This window comes from Haemaphysalis longicornis, unplaced genomic scaffold (genome assembly GCF_048455015.1).
Source record: "Haemaphysalis longicornis isolate Haplotype H1 unplaced genomic scaffold, Haemaphysalis longicornis Haplotype H1 scaffold_2, whole genome shotgun sequence".
NCBI lineage: Eukaryota > Metazoa > Arthropoda > Arachnida > Ixodida > Ixodidae > Haemaphysalis > Haemaphysalis longicornis.
Genome location: NW_027526295.1, coordinates 105,749,523 through 105,769,483, shown reverse-complemented (window position 1 = coordinate 105,769,483; position 19,961 = coordinate 105,749,523). Strand labels below are relative to the sequence as shown.

General features: G+C 46.1%; 1 pseudogene across 1 annotated transcript in view; it reads left to right on the top strand.

The window, feature by feature from the left end:
* LOC144169095 (uncharacterized) overlaps window positions 1–19,961 on the top strand; it is a 192,508-nt pseudogene that overhangs the window by 101,677 nt on the left and 70,870 nt on the right. Inside the window, exon 2 of the transcript XR_013322361.1 lies at window positions 11,507–11,840. The product of XR_013322361.1 is annotated as an uncharacterized LOC144169095 (transcript). The remainder of the gene's footprint in view (window positions 1–11,506; window positions 11,841–19,961) is intronic.

Below are 19,961 nucleotides of genomic sequence, written 5' to 3'. Positions count from 1 at the left end.
GCACGCTTCGTAATCGGCTCACACGGCTTTCTTACATGCCTATTGCAAAATGTAACTAGGTTTGCGTTCGTTTCAAGCCTATAAGTTCAGACACTTGTACCACCGGCCAGAAATGGTGCATTTTAAATTGGCGTGTTTGAGGAGACGCCAGCCAACGGAGCACGCAGCTGTCGCCGTTGCACAAGACGCACCTTTTTGATGTTACATAAATGAGTGCCGGAGATCAGGCACCAGGTTATCGATTACGTAACGATGTTAGTGTGCTGGTAACGCCGTGTAGTTCGCGGCGCCGGGCGACCAAGGGAAAAGGACGTAGAATGGGGCTAGTTGGTGTGGCTTCATACTGAATTGCGCTAAGTATACATGTATACTGCAGACGAATAGGACGCTAACAGGACTGGGTCGAGGCGCAAACTTGCAACTGTTTATTTAAAAAGACGACAGAAACTGTCGACAGAAACTGGCGGCGCGAGTGCACACCGCAGTTTAAGGACACGCACATTCTGGCACGCGCTAACGACAGGATAACGCGCGAGTTCACTGAAGCATACCACATAATCGCAGAAGAGGAAGGGCGCGTCAGCACTCCGTCAATCCTGCTTACTGGTGAGGAACGACAATTCATTCAGAGAGAGCCACCTTGATAAGAAAGATAACGTAATGTAAGCAGACACTCCTACATTTTCCTTCAAGTGTTCTTGTGTTTCGTGGTCGTCTGAGCCGATCTGTTTCTGCACCTTCATGTTTTGGTTTTAGGTTTTATCGGTGTTACTGCGCAAGCGCAGAGTGTCGCTCTTGTGTGTATATTTAGGTGTGGCCCGTTTCTGACGTCTTTTTAATAAACAGTTGCAAGTTTGCGCCTCGTCCCAGTCCTGTTAGCGTCCATTCGTCTGTATACTTAGCGCAATTCAGAATGATGGACCAAGGGAAGGGGGGGGGGGGGGAGGGGGGAGGGGAGGGGGTTTCATTTGTCTGCGTCTGCCTTACCCCGACTTGCGCTGACATGGTGCAACTGTTTTATGCTTGTATCTTTCTCACGGAGGGAACTCGACCGGTTGGAATAAGATTCCCTCTTGCCGCAATAGCGATCATGTTACTTCGGCGCTTACATCATCTTGATGCCACGTGCTTATTTCGAAAAAAAATGAAAGGCAATCTCGAATAAAACTTGACAGGGGACGTCCTCTTTTTGCAAACGCAGAATGTGAAGCTCGCGGCGTTTGGAAAACCCGAAGAAACGCAGTAGCCGAATGTTTCGTGGTCTTGACAGTCTTCAATTGAATGGTTCTAACAATCTATGTCGGTGCTGTCGAGCGGCGCGGCTTTTTCGCTGCTCACTTGGTCTTCGTCAAAGAGAAGCTTAGGATGCGTTATTGCAGCAGCAAGAAAATTTGAAAAGTAGATCAGTTGTTCTAAACATCGTTGAAGTAGCGTGCTCCATCGGCTACCGTTGCAGAAGTGATGTTGAAGCAACATTTTATACGTTTACAAGCAAAGGCGGTTGGCTGTCGACATTCGTTGGTTCATTCGAGGGTTTATCAGCCATGGCGGTCATTGCGCAACGCAAAACCCGGTCGTTTTTATATCTGCGGGTAAACAGCGTGTGCTGTAAACAAATACGGCCCTCTGTACCCAGAACCAGATAGAAAAAAAAAACGTAACTGCGAAGCCAAAACTGCGTCTGTTTGGCTCGCATATTTTCAAAATGAATGCGTTGCTCACGAGACAAACACAGAAGAATATTTTTCGTGTTGCATGAAACATGGTGACAGTTTATCCAATTTTCTATGCTGTGCCCTTGAGGCAGAAACCAGCATTTCATAGCTGACTTTTCGAGATATTCGAAAGCCCACCTGCACGAAGTAGAACAACAATATGTATCCATCAAACAATTTTCTAAGAACCTCTCGTTTTCAATTAAACGGTGCATTTTTACCCTTGCACATAGTGAAAGCTTTAAAAACTTAACAAGTCAGCTGCACTAACGACAGGACCTAACGACAGGCGCACTAACGACAGCCGCACTAACGACAGGACTAACGACAGGACAAGGTGAAAAAAGGGAAATGAGAGGACGAAAAGGAAGAGGAGCAGGAGGAACAGCAGGAGGAGTAATAAATGCTTATTTTACTTTAAATTTAGAGCAGATGGGTGGCCTCCTTATTCCAGGTAGCCGCGTGCTTTTATTGTTCGAGAGACCCACTGGATTAGGCTTGGAGTGTATGGGTATACATCGCAATATATAAGACAAAGAAGATGATAGACCAAACGCGCTCGCCGTACAAACCATGATCTTGTAACCCGAAACCTAGATAGGCACCGAGATGCATACACATGTAAAGGATGCAATAGGGCAGTATACATGCCGTGGATTTCACAGGACCTCATCCATACCTGGGGCGTCAGGAAAGACAACAAAGTTTTGTCCCTAAAACGTCGTCCTCTCATGATTGCGCCAATGCAGAAGGAACTGTCCAAGGTCGAGTCCCACTCCTCCTTGAACTTCCGCGAGGGCTTTCCACGCTGTTGCACGTTCAGTGGCGAATCGTGAGCAGCACCATAAGATGCGGTCAGTATCCTCCCATATACAGAAAGCCAAGCACAATGACGACGCTACCCAGCTTAGCTATGTGGTGCTATATTGAAACCGCCTGCTTCGTCACCGATCATTATGGCGATGGCTGCCCGTAGCGCCCAACTGTAGCCGAAGTATTCCGGGAACACTCTGCAGTATTCAAGCAACTACGACGCTATGCCCGCAGACTTTCCGTGTTTTCACTGACGCGAAATCAACTCAAGGAGATGATTGATGCCCCGAAGTTGTCTCCAAAGAATCCTGGTATTCTCGGAGGAACGTCCATCTTTCCTGATTTTAAGTGCTGGCGCAAGCATGTTTTTTCCCATAGCATACATTAACTGCTATGCATTCTTACACGCTTGCCTAGTATATACGTTGTATACGTTGTACAGGGTGTTGCGGCGATAATTGGAACACTTTAAAATTTTGTTCCTGAGCGAACCGCCACTCTGTTCGCGCTCACACTTGCCACGAAGGTCGCATTTTGTGGTCTATTTTGTTTGATACCGGAAACAACAATGGTACTTAGCTGTGTATTCAGAAAATAAAAACTCTTTTCGCCTATGGGAGAATGATGGCTGATTTGGAAGTGCGAGCCAGCGCAAGTTGATGTTGGAACGACGGAACCACCTAGGGTATGCAGAGCGAAACGCACGTTTGGGATTCACGGTAGGAAGGAGCCAAATGGTGCAGCAGACGATCAGAAAATGCACCTAGGAATGAGCTAGCAGACGATCAGAAAACCCGGTTTTCGGGCTCGCACGTCCAAATCAGCCGCCATTTTCCCATAGGCGAAAATCGTTTTTATTTAGTTTCGGTATAAACAGGTAAGTACCGTCATTGTTCCCGGTATCAAACAACATAGACCACGAAATGCGACCTTCGGGTGAAGTTTGAGCGCGAACAGAGCGGCGGTTCGCTCAGGAAAATTTTTTGAAGTGTTCCAATTATCGTCGCAACACCCTGTATATACGTAGTATACGTTGCCTGCACAAACGAGTCAACCAACTACAAGGAAGTTATTCATTGCGTGCTTGTGTCATGACCTATTTTGTATCAAACCGAATACGCCAGTTATGGAAACGCCACGTAAATAAAACAATAAAAAAAATCCAGCGCCCTTCCACTTGGTAAAGAAGGATGACAAGTGGAGCTGGGCGCAGACAAAGGAGTGCACGAAACCAACACGTAGCAGAAACTCGATGTGATCATAGAGTCGCCCTAGCGGGTAATTTCAGTATTTACTCAAGATACCTACGGTAGACTTAGATGCACAAAGCACTTACAAGAAAGCTGGCTTTGCAGCAAGTTTAAAGATTGTCGACGCGGCTTATTTTCGGAGCTTCTCTTCAGCTTCGCCTGTATCCGTCCTATGTTGTCATTGTCCACGACTGCTTAACGCCACGTTTTCTTTTTTCTTCAAGTATGAACCAACTCGCTCCGCAACAAGTTTTGTTAAACTAGCTGACGGTCGGTGCACCGGTTCACCAGGACACGACGTTTTCATACGCACGCTCAAAACGCTATCCGAACTATTCAAAGAACTTATTATCTGAAGTAATGGTAAAATTATTAAAATAAAAGTGCCTAATGAGTTTTCTCACAAATTTTTACATTTTGTTAACTACCAGCTTGGTCTGCAGAATAGGAGACACAACCGTTCCTGCAAACATGCCCATTACTTCTTTTTTTCTTGGTATAAAACAGCCAGTTTTATTTTCCACTTCTAGAATAACACGTCATTCTTCGCGTTTTTTGGGGCACAGTGTTCGAATATACGGCCACTAAAGCGTTTCAATCGAAGCCAATGAAGAAACTAAGGTGAGCGCATGATGTAATGGCGGTCCATGACTACACAGACGGCGTTGATGTGAGTCGCATAGACACTAGCGCCAGATTCCTCTCTAATGTACATTGTAAGAAACTCTATGGTCTACACACTTCTTTCACAGCTCGTTATCAAAGACGCGTGGAGGCTCCGGCATCGTAACGACTGCGTTTAAAACACGCGGCTCAGAAAGCAGGCATTCTGGCGCTTCCGACGACAGGGAATGACGTCAAAATAATGATTCTGCACAAGGTATGGGCGTTACGGCAATAAAGGATCCCGTTTTCCCCAAATGTCAGCGGTCACTAGGTACGTTTATAATGATAACAGCGGCTCTCGTCATCTAACTCTTCATTAACCTTTATTCGGCCACGCCGATTGCGTAACCCTGCTTAAGAGTTTGGTAACGGCAAATCGGCGTGATGCGTCAGTTTAATAAGCGCCAGCGTGTACAGTTCTGCGTGGGGCAGACTTTAGAGTGTATGGCGTTCATTGAATGAAATAAAAATTAAAGTTCCCGGAATTCAAACTTGCGAACGCGCACTTCACGGGTAGATTTAATACAAGAACGCTTCACGAGCCCGTTCTTCCTGCCATGGTTTGCACTCCAGTGTATGGAAAACAGCAAGGTGAAATGCGTACGAGTAGGCAGGTTTGCACGTTAGCCATAGCGCACGGTTGGGTAAATAAAATATTGAAGAATCAACACATCATTGACAAGTCGCAGCAACCTCTCATTGCAGAAGCAGTCGCTCCTTTGACAAAACATACGTCGCAGTTCTTCAGCATTCACGAGTACACGGAGAAATCGTCCGTACACTTAAGTGGTGCTGATGTAATCATCACCAGCCTATCTACAACCACTGCAGGGCAAAGGCCTCTCCCATTAATCTCCAATTATCCCGGTCCTGTACAAACTGCGACCAATTTATCCCTGCAAACTTCTTGATCTCATCTGTTTACCTAACTTTCTGCCTCCCCCTGTCACGTTTGCCTTCTCTAGGGATCCACTCTGTTACCCATAATGACCAACGGTTAGCTTGCCTTCTTATTACATGCCCTGCCCACACCCATTTCCTCGCCTTAATTTCTACTAATATATCCTTAACACGCGTTTGTTCCCTGATCCACTCCGCGCTCTTCTTGTCCCTTAACGTTGCACCCATCATCTTGCTGATACGTGCTGATGTATCGCATAAGTAAGTATATATTGTAAGCAATATTTCAGTGGCGCTTCAACCACACAGCCAATGGGAATTATACTGTCAGAGAATTACTGGAATAACCTGATTACATTTCCCGCGGCGATCAAAACATCACGCAAAAGGAAAAATAAAAAAAGGAGACGGGTTCTACGACACGCATTGAGCAAATGTTACACTGCTTGTGTTTTAAACGTTGTTTTTCGGTGCGCATAAAATTTTCAATACGGCTTTTTGGATATAACGAAAGAAAAAAAACATCTGCTTTGTGCAATGCCTGGGGACAATAATTTCTTCTCGTTTTTTTCCCGGTAATTCGTGTTGGTCACGGATATGGGGCAATTACTTGTTAGTGCTGATGGCACAGGTTGAATTCTTCGCGCGCGCATACGAAGTGAAAGCATGTAAAAACACACCGCTAAAATGGCGGAAGAAGAGGCAAAAGCTTCAATCGCTTGAGACGCAAACGACACCGCCTCAGTAAAGCGGCGCCGAACGTTAGGGTTAGCGGTAAAAGGGGGGGAAGGGAGCCGATGATCCGACAGGTGGGCCTGTTTGTGTCTGATCCTTGGGGAGTGCGGGGTTCTTTCCCCTGATTCCAATTTCTTTCCGGCGGCTTCCGTTATGTATAGTTGTTCCCTCTGGGAGGGACGGGATAAGCGAGAGCGGGGTACATGCCGTCGGGGCACGTAAAAGGGCCTCTCTCTCTGGTCGACGACAGCTGCCGGGGGGCTCAATCCGCAATTCACTTAGAGCGCCGCGAGGAGGCAGGTGAGAACACATCCGGCGATAAGGGGCCTCGGTGCAGATAAGGGAATTGCTGCAGGGGAGGAAGGGGCGTGCACCCTCTCGAGAGAAGAGACCGGCGGCGCCCCCGAACGGCCGCCCCCGGCGACCGTGGGCTCGTTGAGCGCGCGCCGCCGGAGATGGAGTGGGGGCGTCGGAATCGATGGAGTCCGCGCCGACACGTGCGCTCCCGTCCGCCCGCCGCCGTCGTCTTCGTCCCGAGCCCCGTCTGCCGGCAGCAGCGCACGCTCGCGACGCGTCGTCCCGCGGTGTAGAGGCAGGGCGTCGAACCAGGCAGGGTTGCTAACTTTCTTAGCATCGGTGTGAGCCTGTTAACTCGTGAGAACTCTCTTTAAGTGGTTTTCAGGTTATTCAGACGTCCCGGAGTTATCCTTATTTTTTCAACTCCCAGCCTTCATCCTAAAGTGCTTTGAAAGGAAAAAGTCTGTAGGAAATGGCCACATTAAAGCCTGCGTACGCTAGAATCGTTGGGGAAAGTCATGGCCCTGAAGAAAGTCGCTGTGGGGAAGAAACGCTGCGGAGAAGAATAAATGAAAACTTTACAATCTGTTCCTAAAGAAACTTGAGAGAAGCGCGACAGCTAAAGGTGCCTCCAAACTTCAGCGAAAGTGCGCGGAATCGATCGTTATGTCCTTCAAAACCCGAATCGTCGGCAAAAAACAAACCCATGTGACGATTTTTCGCGCACTAAATAAACGCATCTACGAACTATTTAAATGCATAGCGATACGCGGTTTAGGAGATGAAGGTATACTATTGTACTCCTTTTTTATGATCGGTGCGTGTGTTGTGTTATCAAAAACAGTTATTGGTTCGCGACTTTCGAGTAACCGTTTTGACGCAACTGAAGTCCGGTTTCACGCATGCGCCGTGTGTCTACAGGTGTTGACAGAGCTTTTCGGTCAACGAACCGGTCTATGGGAAAATTCATTAGTCTCTCTAAAGATTGATTGTAGGGTTTAACGCGCCGACGCAACGCAGGCGATGAGGCGCGCCGTAGTGGAGGGCTCCGGATTAATTTCGAACACCTGGGGATCTTGAACGTGCGCCGAAATCTCGTACACACGGGCGTTTTTGCTTTTCGCCTCCATCAGAAAAGCGGCCGCCGCGGCCGGGAATCGAACCCGCGACTTCGGGCTCAGCAGCGCAACGCCTTAGCCACTGAGCCACCGCGGCGGGTTAGTCTCTTTAAAGAACGCCATCGGTCAACAAAGAAAGCTTTCGCCTTAGACTAATAATAATAATAATAATAATAATAATAATAATAATAATCAATCAATCAATCAATCAACCTTTATTTTCGGTGCCCAGGAACAACCCTAGGGTCTTGGTACTGGTACATCATATACAAAACATACATAAAAACGAACTAAAATCAAGACAACACAACACACAAAACCGTATGCATGAAAGAAACAATAAAGTAAAGATAGTTACAGTAATCTCAGAAAGCAAAACAGCAAAAAAAAGAAAAGAAAAGAAACAGGAGACCTAGAATAATAATAATAATAATAATAATCAATCAATCAATGTTTATTATAGTGCCCAGGAACAGCGGAGGCCTTCGTGCTGGAGCACTCAGAGGGGAAAATGCAGCACTGTAGTACATCAACAATTTGCTAATAAACACTCAGTGAGCAAAAAAAAAAAAGACAGAAAGACTTACAAAAAACGGCAAAGAAGATTAGTAATAAAATAGTGCAATCCAACCGACTTTACACAATCAAGTCATGCTGGCGCACAGAAAAGGTATAAGACAGCAATGAAATGCATCAACAGCTGGCAAAAAAACAGTGAGCGAGCAAAAAATATGAAGAAACTACAACTTCAAAGAAGAATAAAAATACCATAGTGTAATTTTAGGAAACATTACACAATCAATAGAAACTGTAATGTCTGGTCAATTGCAAGAAGACATCTTACAATAAGCGTAACTATACGGAAGGGTGAGTGAAAAGAAGAAAGTTTTTACAAGATTCGGGAAGCGTACATTTTCAGTTTCAAATGGACGCATGAAGTGAATATAGCAACTTTTAATGATAAAAGCGGCAGAAAAAGAAAAATTCTACGATAATTACAGTCGCAGTATCATCACAATACACGAATAACAGGAACAAGAACAAGCTCGGTGAAGTCAATGCACACGTCAGGACGACAAGTGAAGAAAAAGAGCACTGCCAAGATGAACCTAGTGTGTCAGAGCTGACAACCCGGCCAAAAACTCCCGAAGAGGACGCTGAAAGATATCGAGCTTCTCGGAGTGAACATTATGCAGATGCTGCATCCTTTGAAGAGGAGAACGTGTGCTGAGAGCTCCAGCTGCTTTAAAAGGGTGGGCGAGCCTTGTAGCTTTTTGTGGAACGCGAAAACTGATTGATTCAAGTAGTTCCGGGCATAAAATAATACCATGAAGCAATTTGTACATGAAAAGAAGGTCTGAGTGGGTCCGCCGGGAACTTAGAGAAACCGTTATAGGGATAGGCTCCGAAGGAAAACGATGCCTAAATATTGATGAAAATTTGGTTTGTACACGCTCTATACGTTGACAGTTGGAACTACAGGTTCCATTCCAAACGACAGAAGCATATTCTAGTTGCGGAATACAAAGCGTTCTGAATAGTTTTAGGAATGAAGAAGGAAACCGGAATTCTCGAGAAAACCTGCAAACAGCCCCAAGAGAGCGTAGCGCCCGCCTAGTAAGTTGAGTGACATGAGGTGAGAAAGTTAAGGCACTGTCGAAAAGCACGCCGAGGTCTCTGATCTCTTCAACTCTAGACAAGTAACCGCCGTTAATACTGTAGCAAAATAAAGTGCGGTTCGTTTTCCTGCTATAAGACATGACCTTTGTTTTTGTAGAGTTAAGATTTAATCTATTGTCTGAGCACCACTTGGAAAATGAGGATATATCTTGCTCCAGGGCAATGCAGTCATTAATGGACTCAATCCGTCTGAATATTTTAATGTCGTCAGCGTAAAGAAGGAAAGAAGACATCTTAATTGCGGCTGACACATCATTAACAAAAATGGAGAACAAGAGAGGCCCCAACACGGAGCCTTGAGGCACACCGCTTGTTGATCTGTACAGAGCAGACGTCTGCCCGTTAACGCTAACGAAACTGAACCGGTTATCTAGATAACTACCCAACAATGCCACGAGTGGTGTATCAATTCCTACCTGTAAAAGCTTTTTAAGTAACAGCGTGTGGCAAACAACGTCAAATGCTTTGCTCAGATCACAGTAGACAACGTCGAGCTGGCCCCTCTCAGAAATGGCTGCCGAGGCCTGCTCCATGAAGCAGGAGAGATTAGTCGTTGTCGACCTTCCTGATATAAAGCCGTGCTGTTTACTTACAAGAAGATTCTGTACAGAACTTGACAGTAATTTGTACAGCGCTGTCTCAAACAGCTTGGAACAAGCACAAAGGAGAGAAATTGCTCTGTAGTTTGTTGCATCCGATTTGGAGCCTGACTTGAAAATAGGACGCACTCGAGAAATTTTCCACGCGAGAGGAAACACGTTTGTTTTTAGACACTGGTTAAATATCACCGTCAAAACAGGTACAAAAATGCTGCCGTATGTTTTGAGAATAGCTGGAGGTATTCCGTCAGCTCCGCACGACAATGACGGTTTCATGCGCTTTAGAATAATAATAACAATAATAATAATAATAATAATAATAATAATAATAATAATAACAATAATATGTTTCATTTTCTCAAGGCACTGGATACATGTGCGGGCCAGCCCAAGCCAAAAAAAAAGCTTGTGGGGCCGTCCTGTCCGTTCGCCGTCCTCGACTTTTTGAGCTAAATCTTCTTTCACTAATAATGAGATGCGCCAGCGGTTCTCGAGTTTCTAATGGTCATAATCATTTAAACCGCTTGGTTTTCAAAGCCTCTGCGGGACGCCCTACGACGGGTACGCCGGGCTCTACTTGGGTCCGTTTTCTCGCTGCGCCGCCTGATTACGGCAGTCACTTGACATCGAGCCTTACAGTGACCTAAGACGACAAGGCGAGCCCTGCACTTAAAAAACACCGGGACACTCGTTTACGCCTCGCGCTTGTACGCTTGGTAACGCGTAATAAGAAAAAAAATACTCCCACCTCCCCTCGCGGGAACCACTGTGTAGATGCGACGCATAGGGGGTTCCGTTGTTGTTTCCGTTAGGTTGATTCTCCCATCGCGTGAAACGTGCCGTGAACCCCCTGCTGCGGCTATGACGCAACGTGGCGTGGCTATAACGCAACACAATCCAACACAATCCACTTTAATTCAATCCAATTCAAATCCAAGCCAAGCCAATCGAATCCAATCCAATCCAATACCCCTCGCGAGAGAGTGTTCGCTATCGGAGAGGAGAGTGGGTGAGCGGCGGAGAGCGCAGCTCGCGCGGCGAGGAGAATGGGGGAGGGGTACGGACGGACAACGACAACCCGTATGGAGGGACAAGGCGAGTGAATCAGATGCCGTCGCATCTAAAACGAAGCGCGATCGTCCCCCGTTTCCTCCCATCCGGAGCATGCCGTCTACCTTTGGTTGGATACCTAAACACGTTGGGTATTCATGCCTCAGATCTCCAATAAAGCGCTTTGTGCAAAAAAAAAAATATTGTATGCACTTCAGTGATGCATCCGGCACTGCTAACCTCGAACCCGGACCGTTCGCCCCTACACGCTTGGACGACTCAGTTGCTAAGGGGTTGTGCTGCTGAGCACGAAGACGAGGTTTCGACCTCTGCCCCAGCGGCAGTTTTTCTGTTGGAAGCAAAAAATAAAACCGCCCGCGTCTTGAGATATATACTCACGTTAAGGATCCACTGCCGGTGTAAACCAATCCGTAGCCCTCCCCTGCTGGACGTCCCCGGGTGTGGTACATAAAATGTCAAACCTTTGAAGTGTTTGCGCAATAGTGTCGAGAGAAATGAAGCTTTTGTGTGCCCAAGAGTGCGATATATACCGTTACTTTCATGGTCACGCTCACCCGGTGTATCGTAGTAGTGTTGTAACACACAGTTGTTAGCACTTTCGCCAAGTAGATTCTGGACAATCCGCTCACGGGTGTCCCGCTCCTTGTCCCTGGTTGGCGCAGGTGGTGTACCGCGAATGGACTTGCGCCATGCTGGTGCCCGTGTACGGTCCCGCGGCGGCCTCTGTGGGGCGCCGGAAGACCGGCGGCCATGGGCCACCAGCATCAGTGGCAGCGGCGGCAACGACCGGAGCGGTGACGTCGTCGTCGGCGGCGGCAGCGTTAACGGTGGGGCCGCAGGTGGGCCCAGCAACGGACCTCGCGTCGCAGGAGCCTCCGCCACCGTCGCCGCTCAGGCCGTGTCGCCAGTTCTGCCACCGCGTCGAGGAGCAGTGCCCTTACTTCCACCCGACTGCCAGGGAGCAGTACGCGGGGGAGCCCGTATTCATATGCATCGGTGAGTCCGCCTCCCGCTGGGCCTCCCGCGTACCATTGCAGCCTTGACGACCAGCGCCCGGTGTCAACCGCACTGGGAGCCAAGTTTGACACAAGATCGAGGCTCGCTGTTGAATGGCTGCGTAGATTTCCTAAAGTGTGCCAACACAGGGGTGGAGGAAAGCATGAAATCTAATTGGTTCAATTATCATTGAACTCCCGCAATCACTCACTTACTCTAAATGAGAGTCGGCAGATTATCCTTTGTCAACTGAGAACGGTAAGCAACTGCGGCATCTTCGTGGCCACCCACATAACCATAACCGATACACCACATGGTTTGCTGAGTTATTTAAATCTACTACTGCCTTATTAGCTTTAAGAGTTAACCACCTTCATGGGTACTACCAAATATTGTTTTGTTGAGGAAACGTATGCTCCCCTATGTTCTTGCGGATGCGTCGTCGCCATGGACGTCACCACAACGCAAGTGCAAGATGCTGCACGAAAACGACGCTTTGAACGATATTTTTCGTAGAAGGTAGGTAAATTGCGTTTTAAAAAAACTGCTACTTGCCTAAATTGAATTGGCAATTTACCAATTCCTTCGGTATTCGTTTAAAGTGCTTGACGAGTAAAAACGAGCAGCAATATGGGGGGTATATGTTGGCTTCATATTAAAAAAACATTATATCTTACTGCCTTAGTGACGTTCTAGCACTTAAAACTCACTCGGACTTCTAATTTACTGGACGCTTTTTACATGGAAGTGAACTATTTTGTCGAAGCGGAGAGACTGATTGGTAAGAAGGTGAAATTAGCGTGGTGGCCAACTTAGTTCTAGCCGTAAATCCCGTAAGTCCGTTTCCGACCTTATACCCTAGTAAAATAACCTGGGTATACAAATAAATTAGGGCTTTGGCATAATTTACGTTTTACGCTCTATAGAATTATTTTAAAGATATCGGAAATGACAAAATACGGGCACGTTTTAGTACCTAATGTGTGTAAAATATTTTCATCTATGGTGTATTTTAGATGTGTATTTCATTTTTCTGGGGCACGCTCTACATCTGGTGCCGTTACATGTGATACCTCCGAACTCAATGTAGTAGTCCAACCGGAACAGGTGCTGACGGTTACGACGAAATGCGGCTTTGCAAGCCAGTCAACAATCACATTGGGATCCAAAGTGAATAGATCAACCGCTTGAAATATTACAAGAATATCGCAAGGGATCACGAAATAACCCGATCGTTGCATTAAGTTCAGTTTTACACCGAAACACAGTAATATGAAAGTAAGTCCGTGCTTCTCCAGTTAGGAAAGCAGGATTGAGTCGGAATATGCCGTTAAATTATTCACGCAAATATTATGACCCCTTTAGCTACATTTTCTCACTCTTATCCGCCGTGTTCTTTTCTTTCCGCATCTTATACCCGTGTTTTAAGTCCTCTGTGATTAATGTTCGCAGCACTACTTTCGGTTGAAAAAGTCAACAGATCCCTAAGACATCAAGGCCGATGTGAAACACATTTTTTACACGCGCAATGCGGCCATGATTGTTGCCTGCTTCCCACCCTTTCACCTACCCTCTGATGCGCTACGTACACGATTTCCTGAAAGTCTTAGCACGGAGCAAGCCGCCGTTTCCACGAGGCCTCACTTATCTTTCAAATAAAATGTTTCTCCTCCTACGCTCAACAAACGTTTTGCAACCCAATCCACAATCAGTTATTACCCTGTATAGCGTGCTTCGCCTGTTAGACATACTTGCGCTGCAACATAGACGCCTTCCAGGCATAGAAAAGAAAGAACGAGCGGGCGACAGCTTTTCGTTATCCCAAGTGCACCCAATTTCGATTTCATTTAGCAGCACTGACAACTGCCCGAAACTGTTGTGCAGACAAAGAAAATGAAGGGAGGGGATCAATCAGCGTATAAATTATGTCAGAAATGTCTTTGTACCCCTGTTGAATAACTGAATAATGTTCGATCTTTGCTCCACCACAGTTTAAACTAAATGTTGCACCAGGTACATAATTACGGCCTTCACTCCCGGCTTGGGGGACCTGGAGATTCCTCAACAAATCAATCGCGGCACAGTAATCAGCTTAATGATCACACATTCCAAACATTACGTTTGAGATAATTTGCTGTCTGGGATAATTGAGATAATTTGCAGAGATAATTTGCAGAGATAATTTGAGATAATTTACACAGAATGGAGAAACTGCGGGTCATTGTCAACGCGAAGAAGGCCCCTTTAGCTGCTCGCAAAAAAAAATGTGGCTTGAGCCGTTTAACTAGACATTTGGGCTTACAATAAAAAGGATTACCACAGCCTTTTTAAAAGCTACTGGTAAGCAAAAAAACCTACAAAATTGAGCTTGGGATAATGTAGGCACACCGGTTTGGAAAAGTACTATCTTTTCATTTATCTACGTATGCTTTGCAGTGCCGTATACTGTATCTGTTATTGAAGATACATATATACGGGCGTTCCGTTGCAATCGCAATCTCTTTTCACAAAAGAGACAGGAGCAGACGCTTCCCAAATGCATTTAACCTATAACAATTTGCTTGAAAGTAAGCCAATTTTTTGCCCCGAATTCTTCTTCACTCAAGTTCTTTTTTTTTTCATAGACTTCGCACGTTAGTGGTGGAAACCCGTCCTGCCGTCACCTTTCTTTTGTCGTCCCTCTTCACTGCGCTTTGAATTTTAGGTTTTAAGTAATAGACGTTGCTTTCAATCAAACAAGGATGCTTCATTGGCACGCAAATAAAGAATATCGCGTTTTACTTGACCAATAGATATAAGAGGCTTCTGAACTTGTATTTCTGAATGTGGGCAAAATAAAAATAATTTGTTATATTATAAACTTTCAGCCATTCTAAACAATTATTTCTGAGAGACTCGATCGTGAATCACAAGAGCTCGGACCGAACGTGCGTATTGTTTACCTTGTTCCTCCAAATAATGCTTCGTTTCGCCAGAGCTAGGAAATGTCAACGACGTATATACACTGCGTGCAAGGTGCGATGCTGTGAGATAGTGCCAGCGATGCGTGGCGAAGCTTGCGAACACGAGCGATCCGTTTGATGTGCTCTGCAGTCGACCTTCAAGGGATCTAAAGGCGATTTTAGGATCTCGGTCAACAAAACGTCAGATCTTATAACAGAACCGGCGGAGGAGGCTGTAGCAGCAAAACACACGGTATAGCGGGCGAGCACAGATGATGCCATTCGAAATGACAAACCCATTTGATACGTATATAGTACTCATGTATATGGTAACCGCTATTCACCTATTACACCGCTGCCTCACTTGCTTCCGTTTTGTGTTGACGCGAAGAGCAGCCAGTTGCTTGAGTCAACGGATCGGTGTGAGGGAAATAATGAGGTAGTGGGATTAATTATCAGCAATTAACCCTGTTTTATCGCGGAATGAATGCTTAGGCAACCGCGGGGACGTGGGACTTTTGAATGAAGAAAACTTGCTAGTGGTCTGGAGTGCCCGTTTATGATTGAGTAGTGTGCGCGCATCCTACAAACACACACCTTCCCACACAGAACACAATTAATACACAGTCATCCACACCTCTTTACTGACCCTACCTGTCCATCCTGCGGGGCACTCGACACTCACTACCATTCCCTCTGCGAATGCCCCGCAGACCCATACCCCCCCCCCCCCCCCCCCGTTCCCTCCCCTCACCACTGGGAGCAAATGTTGCGTGACCCGGGGGAGTCAGGCCAAGTCCTGACCACCTCCCGGGCCCTGGCAGTCGCGGCGGCCCTGTGGGCCTCCTCCACCCCCAACACCTGATCCCGATGGACGAAAAAACGCATTCCTTCCTTCCTTCCTACACACTAGATGTCCACTGTGGCATTAGGAAGCAAGACGTTGCTCGGGGCACATGGCGAGGCGCAATACTGATCTGCATAACGCTGAAGGCGCAAATGTCAGAGACAGGACAGGGCGAGGACGGTGTTGTTCAAAGCCCACGTGCTAGCACTGAAAAAAAATGCCGGGAATTCGAAGAAAAAATACTGGCAAGAATAGTTGGCACGAAGATCCCGAAAAAAACACAGGTTGAGGTGATGAAAGAAACGTTGGGGGGGGGGGGGTGAATTCGTTTCTTAAGCATACATAGAAAATGTCAAACAGCCTCGGGGACCATGTCTCAGATGTGCACTCATGGATTGCGGACACCAAGAGGTAGTTGCGCCAGCGTTCTGGTGTTTTCTTTTCTCTTTTTTTTTATTTTTGCACCGATCTGTAATTTTCTTTCTGATGTAATCATGCTTTTTATACCATAGACTAAATGTCTTAGTTAGCCGTGTCCGAAAACTACTCTGGCAATAAAATTATCTTGGGAGCCCAAGTACACGAAGAACTTGCATCTTCTTACAAAGCCGCATGTTATACAAGTTATGTCTTATGGCTTTGCGGAAGCGGCAGTGCACCGATCCGGCGCTCACTTCGCGACGATTTGAGCTCGATGCTGTTCTGATGGGCCAGGGATACAATCAATTCCACACGAAAAAAACCTACGAAAGACATAATACATCCGAGAGGACTCTAAACTAAATTAGTGCAAAAAAATGGGGCGGAAAACGGGGAACGGGACTCCTAATACTACTTTTATTCAAGCTTTCGCTCTATAGCAGTTATAGCAGCTCACATTAGTGGTGCGAGGCTGGAGAAACAGCAAAGCTGGTGGCCCTTCTTTCTTCGTCGGAGACCCGTCTATTGCACCTTAAATGGGTTTCCGAACTTGCCGCTGGAAGTTCTCCACGACTGGCAGGCCCGGATCGTTTTGGCCGCAGGCTTTCCCGTCTCTCCCAAAGTGGACCGCGTTAGCGCGCGCTAGAACCTGCGGCAACGGACTCCGCGAAATCGGCGTCTGTAGCACCGCTTGGCGTCTGTTGCCTCCGCTTCCGGCGCGAACGCACGTGAATTGACGAGGAGAAGAGCACGCGAGAGATGGCACCATGAACGCTCAGCAGAGTGTTCTTGAAGGTCGAGGGGGACGACGCCGGACGACGCCGGGACGCTTACGTGCGCTCGGTATTTTTTCTTGGTACTTTTTTTTGCGAATGCCACCGCACCAAGCTCAAGCTAAAACAGCTCTGCTGTTAGAATATATCTTCACTTGTTTCTTGAGAAGGGCGTGCGATGCCTAAACCTTCTATAATGAATCAACAATCCGACTGAGCAACCCACCAAGCGAGAAAGCGAGAAACCTAGCCGTCATTCGTAAGCATGTATGGCTCGACGCGTGCAGCCTTAATCTTCGTTCTCGTAGAATCACGCACGTGCTTGTGGGCCACTTGTCGCTGCGGAGCTGTTTGATTTTTTGATACGAGATGAGGCGGAACACTTGAGAATTTGCCAACATATCTGTCTGAAAAGGGCTGGCCGTTGGCCAATTGCTGAGAAAATACGTTTGAAAGGAAAAGAGAGACGGAACGTAAACTGAAAGGGCCGGGATGTTCGGGGTGTTTCCGAACCCTCAACTATACAGCAAATGGCATCCGGAAGTCTTTACTCCTAAGTGCACTCACTGCAATAGCATTGTGGACCTAGTCCACATGGTCTGGACATGCCCTTTCTATAACGAACCAAACAGAAATGTGGAATCCTGGGAGTTCTTATTACTCAACCATAAAGCAGAAGAGCAACGCAAAGTCATCAGTCTGGCCCTGACCGTCGCCGATTCCCAAGGGATTCCGGCCGACGGTTAGGGGGTGAACGGAAGTTTAGGCTAATGCCCTCTCTCTCGCCATTTTAGAAGGGTGCAAATAAAAGTTAATTCTCTCTCTCTCTCTCCAGAAAATAATGTGTCTGGCTACACATGCATGGAAGAGTGGCGCGAGTTGGGACATTGCACCAGGCCTACCTGCAGTTTTATATGGAAAAGGAGAGTATTTTTGCTGTTTCTGGATTTATTTTAAGAATATTTCAAAAATACTGACGACGTATTCTTCTGTCTCCTAGTATCCATTGTGATGAAACGCCTGCGGATAAAACACCGACGTTACTTGTAAAGATTTGGGGCGAGTGGTTCCTATTACAGCGGTGGCACGCAATCCCGATAGGTGTGCTTCATTTTTCAAAGGAGCGGTAAAATTTTCCACACACGAAGCGTGCACGCACGTCCGCACATACATTTAGAAATCAATTTAAGTACTTATAAAAGCAATCCATGTCTAAAATTGAGGGTGAAGAGGGGGACGTATCCCTTAAATTCGGTCATTCGTCTTCCGTTTCCTTCCATAGTTTCGTAAAGCCTAGGTCGATCCTATGTGTCCCCAGTCTGCGCTTCTTTTCAGCGGTTACATAAATCTTTTCCACTCATGAATTGGGAATTGGAAAAAAGTAACGGCCCCCAATAGCAAAATGTGGCTATTTATGCTGTGTTTGTAGACAGATTTGCCCTCTTTCTGCGAAGCCTTTTTGGAATACACGCAGGTTGAACGTGTATCACATTTATTCGCGTTAAATAAATCTCTTTTGCTCCGCCTGTCCCCACACTCTCGCCATCTACCGCACAAAATGACCGCGCTGCTTTCTTCGACGCTTCGGAACAGCTCCGCACTTTGTATTCGTTGCCGAAAATTTCTGGAGCAACTGAACTCTGCTGACATGCTTTGCAGGAGAAAAGTAGGTGTGCCCGTGACTTTCTACTTTTTCGTTTACTCGTCTTGCGGCGTGAATTACGTAAGCAAGCAGACTGGAACACGGCTAAGCTTTCCTATAATAAGAGTTCTTCCCAACTGGTAACCACCTGTTCTACTCACATGCATGAAGTCTAATTTCAGACCTCGCGAGAAATTTCTCTCCTGCGTCATATGAATACTAGTTAAATATCGCCCATACAACTAGTGCCAAGCGTTGTAGCTTCAAACTAAAGTTTTTGGGCAGCGCTTCTTGGCTTGCCCGTATTTCGACATGATTAGATAGATTCCCACTTTGGGCACTTCTGTTCTACTTAAGTTAACAACTGTAATAAAATAATTCCCATTTCAGTTTTCAAATATCGGTTCCTTGTTCCCAATTGTTGTCTCATTAAGGAATCATAATCATATTCCACTGTTCACAATTAGCTATAAACCAATGAACCCTCTCACGTTTATTTTAAAAAAATAATTTTGAATAGAATTTAATCGAACGAAGACATAAAGACACAAAGACATGATTCAGAGTTTAACACGCATAAATGAAGATTCGTTTGCGTCCAACGAAAGTATTGGGAGCTTCCTCCGAACATGTTGAATATTTTAGGGAAGTAAACTTCCCGGAGGCCAGGATTACTGAAGGGCTTGCATTTCACACTTACCTGCTTCGTTTAGTTTGCATTCCTGAAGGCCCGATTCCAGCACTCGAATCGGTGTAACGATTACTGCAGATAAATGGTAAAAGAGCTGCCGAGGCAGTCAGCCGGCTGCCTGAAACTGTTTTACAGCAAGCGTCAGAAATATTAAAAATACCGCCTGAAATCATCTCCCCCCCCCCCCCCCCCCCCGAACCTTCTGTTTGCCTTTTCACAAACAAAATGGACCACACTTTCTTGACAAGTCAAAGAAAACTTTCACGTTTTTGGACTCATAACTGGTATAAAATTGCCGTATTCAGAATTTTACTCAGCTATATTTGCGAGTGTGTTTGTTGCGTCGTATTTCTTTTTCGCATACGTTGACAAACCACTCATGGTTTGTCAACACACGTTTTGCATTTGCAGCTTACAACTTCACTTGCGTTCACTCTCACCGTCATTGATTGAGCATTATATCAGACCATCTTGCAAGATCAAGTACAGGGTAAGCAAAGTGTTCAAGTTTTTTGGGAAGAGCTTTTATTAGGTTCTCTACTGCATATATATAGTTCTGGAAGATATTTGTTATTTGTTTAACGTGTGGTTTTATTCCATGTCATAGCCAGTGGGAATATTACGTCCTCATTTTATCAGGCGGGTACCTAGCTTAGTTACAGTACGTTAGAACGGCAGGGTACAATACGGTTCAGACTTGAAAATATGCATTATCAAATGAGTGTGTCGATGATAAAGGAAACAAATAAGAAAGCCCTAACCTTACTCCACGCTTTAAAACGATATTCGCTCAATGCCGTCCTAGC